Genomic DNA, 4,357 nt, shown 5'->3' on the forward strand with positions numbered 1-4,357 from the left:
AAGAACACATCACATACAAAGTACCTTGCCGATTTTGTCCCACAGCATGACACTTAAGTAACACACACAGACAACATCTTGGTCATCGGCTCTGGATCCATATACAACAAAATGTGAAAGTAAGTTAGACATTGAGCATATTTGATCTATTATCGTAATACCATCCTGTATGGAAGCAACAAACCATGCGTATTTAACTTTCATATATAACCATTATTTCTCCTAATTTCTTAAGCTTAATCATATCTTCGTTGATGCTATGCACCTTCAATGTAAACCACTTAATTAGAAGCCGTCAAAGTATCAATAAATAGGGTACACATTAACCTTGCAAAATGCATCTCCATGTATCACAATCTACAGATATAGTGTTACCATGACTTTGTGTAATCAAACAATAAAAGTAACCACAACAATGATATATTAATTATATAGAAAAAATACATAATCGTGAAGCTCCCCATGCCCCCTACAACCCACGAATCACCTCAGGTCCTTGTAAGGCAGAAAAATACACTCACAAAAATCAAAATGAAAATGAAAATAGAATTACTGAAAGCAGCCTTCAACATATGGTGAGACCTTATACCTCCTGCACAAAGAGGAGATGTAAATCTGAAAAAGAAATGCCAAACATATTAGATGGCAAGAAAAGAAGTAAAAATAAGTGTATATTTCACATATACTATAGTAGCCTCAAACATATTAAATCCCATAGTGAAAAAAAGTAATGTATCAAAGCACATACTCCCTCCGTTCCAAAATAGATGATTCAACTTTGTACTAACTTTAGTATAAAGTTGGGTCATCTATTTTGGAACGGAGGGAGTATGTCCCAAGCTGATGCAGCTATGCACTATACTACTCATCCACATGCAAGCAGCGGCAACAAGCACACACGCCATCATCCGCGTTCCAACCAGCAGCAGTGGCATCTCCCGGGATTCATTGACTCGACTTTGCAGGATAAGTAGATTAGGCCTCCTGAATTCTAACTCACCCATGGTAAGCACAAGTTGGATGCATAATAACCCCCTCATTTAAATAAGTATGTAAGAACATGAACTAATTTCATTCTTGTAAAGGTGCAGATTACAACAGAGGCTACAAAAATGAAATATAAAGGGAACACCTAATATATTTTTTGCCGAGACAATTAGCAGACAAAATCTGAAGTAATAAGCAATAAGAATAATCAGGCATGCAGTACTTATATAAAAAAACATTTAGCAAGCTCGGAGGACTCATTGTACTACCCCAATAACAGCGAGTTGAGCTAAACCTGAAAGGTACACACATTGTGCATCCCTACTGACATAATTAATTCAATGAAAGCACATTACAAAGCCCATAAAAGTAAATATCATTGTCAAGCCCAAGCCTGGAGTGAAATTTGACAATTCAACTCATCCTAAGAAGTCAATTTATATCCGTGACACCAATCATATTACTTAAAAATACACAAATAATTTTAACAATGAGCGTTTTTGTCTATTCTCATAATTTCATATTTGTTTAAACCCACATATGATAGGTGCTAACTTCGATCTGTAAGAATTATTCTGACTCACCAACAGATCATCACGCTCAGGATCATCATCATATAGTTTTTCAATGCACCTCCTATGTAGAGCTTTGCGCAAGAAAAAACAAACAAACAATAGTTTATTAACTGAATAAAGAGTTAAATGCTTGTTTATCTTCAAGCGGCCGCAGAATCATGTTACCTATCAGAGATGAGTACATATATGAAGTTACTTGATCAGAAAAGAATACATATATGATGTTACTGAGCCGGCTGTTGAATGATAGCATGACGATATTCATGTACTGATCAATAGCTAGGAAGCAAGCAGTAAAAAATAAACAAATAATAGCTCAAGTTGTGGACTGCAAATTGCATTTTTGGGAGTAATTCATAGAAAAAGGATGGATATTTGCATCTGGTAACCATAGGTGAATGCTGAAACAAGGAACCTGGGAACTGTTTGTATTCAAGGCAGGAGGGTAGAAAACTTTTGCGCACCTTCTTTCATATGGATACCATCCAAGTTGTGATTTATCATATGCTTTAACCCTTAGAAAGGCCTACAAAGGGGAACCAAAGAGACCATCACGTCACACATGAGTTCATAATAAACTGAATGATGTTACCTTGTTGAGAAAAGGTACCTTTAGGTCTGTAGGGACATAATTATCCACAAACTATTCCAACAACTTGACAGTTACTCATACATCTCTTCACCTACGAAGAAGGAATTATGAATCAGACACCCCATTATTTCAAATCTTCCGCAGAGAAATCACTAAAGAATTACTTAGCACACAGTTCCAGAAGAACTAATAGGCACATTTTTGTAAATATCTCGAGGGGTCATGGTCCTGCCGCTGCAAAAATCTTGCATGGTTTGCAAAAAACCAAAATAATCATCGTCGCTCATGTAAGGGCATGCCTGTAGTCATGAGGTAATCGAATATCAAGTTAGCAACCGAAAGCAAACACAAGGAGCAACCATGAGATTTTGCATAATTCCTAGAGAATTTTTGTAAGTAAATACAGAATTAGGTCAGGATACAGGGACGGGCCAAAAATAGCTTACTTCGTCAGGTGAAACAAGCCTTTCATCTGTCAGTACAAGATCCACTTTTCTGTTAAAATTTTGTTATATTTTTTCCCTGTTTCAAAAACATAATAAATGGTTTGCTAAAGATGATCAATAACGAATGAAGGAATGATGCATGATTTTAAGATAAATTCTTTCTGGGCATACCATCATGAAGTTATCCTAATATGACGCAACACATACCATATCTACACCAGTTTAGAACCATGTTATGGTTCCTCTGTTCTCAATAAAATTACATGAAGAATCAATTACCTACAGAACTTACAATCTGATGCATGCGTGTTTTTAGTTTCCCACCAACGATGAACCGGAACATTTTATTAGATTGCAAAACTGAAGCATCTTCCGTCTACCGACTTCATCCATCAGGAGGAACAGAAATCCGAATACCATTATGCTCCTCCATCACGGAATCAGATGCACTATCTACGCGTCCAACCACAAGGAAACGTCATTCGGACTTGAGAAGTGCAGCTCTCTTATGAGACAGATAGAAGATCATAGAAAGAAAGAGATGCACGTACAGGTCGCGTTCATCGCGTAACAAAGATGTGGATCTGTTGGTGCCCATGATACATACCATGAATGGAGGCCTGGTTCGTCGCCAACGGTTGGAGGCACATAACTCGCCACCAGCAGCGGCGGAGGATGAGGGCGTGGAGCGGTGGAGGATGGGCGGGGAGGCGGGAGAGGCGGTGAAACAGGGGGGCGGGGAGGCGGCAGAGGCGGCGGCGGCAGATGGGGGCATGGAACGGCGGCGAGGATAGGCGGGAGGCGGCGGAGGAGGAGGAGGAGGATTGGGGCGTGGAACGGTGGCGAGCATGGGCGGGGAGGCGACGGCGGCGGAGGAGGATGGGGCGTGGAGCGGCGGAGGCCCCGATCGTACTTTGTTCGTTGGGCGGAGGTGTAGGGCGTGGTAAACGTCCTGTGCGGGGCGTGCGTGCGTGCGCGGCCGTGGGTTATTTTTTTCGAACGGGTGGGCTCGATCAAGTGGCTAATTGCGTGGCTTGCTGTGTTAAATACGGGAGGATTACAGACCGTCAGATATTATAGATGTACGGATATAATTGTTTGGATCTGCCTCTCTCTTTCTTTTATAGTGGTAGTAGATAAAGTGTAGCGCCGCATCTTTAAATACATCACCCTATTAGGGCGAGTGGCGAGCACCTTTGCCCTGAACCAGGAGGTCCTGTGTTCGATCCTAGCTTGGGCCTGTATTTATTTTTTATTTTTTCCAAAAAGGAAAACTCAAGAAGGAGTTTTCGAAAGAAAAAAACTCAGGAGCGACGTACGAATTTTTTTACTCGACGTACGAAACCATGCTTTGACAAAAAAAGTGGAAAAACAATCCTCATTTTAATATTAGATAAAGATAAAGATAAAGAAAAACTCAAGAAGGAGTTTTCGAAAGAAAAAAACTCAGGAGCGACGTACGAATTTTTTTACTCGACGTACGAGACCATGCTTTGACAAAAAAAGTGGAAAAACAATCCTCCTTTTAATATTACTAGTAAAGGTGCCCGTGCGTTGCAACGGGTATGTTCGAGTGATTCAACATCATGTTATGTAACATGTGGATATTCATGCATCCATATGGCTTTGTCGGCTTTCTTTTACCGTTATAGCATTAATTTTCTTGTCCTCCTCCTTTCCACTCGCAATCCCACCTTGAGTCCTCGACCTGCACTTCCAAACACGTGACCATTGCAATTTGGTTATATTTCACACCT

Source organism: Triticum aestivum, chromosome 1A, assembly GCF_018294505.1.
Source record: "Triticum aestivum cultivar Chinese Spring chromosome 1A, IWGSC CS RefSeq v2.1, whole genome shotgun sequence".
NCBI classification, from domain to species: domain Eukaryota; kingdom Viridiplantae; phylum Streptophyta; class Magnoliopsida; order Poales; family Poaceae; genus Triticum; species Triticum aestivum.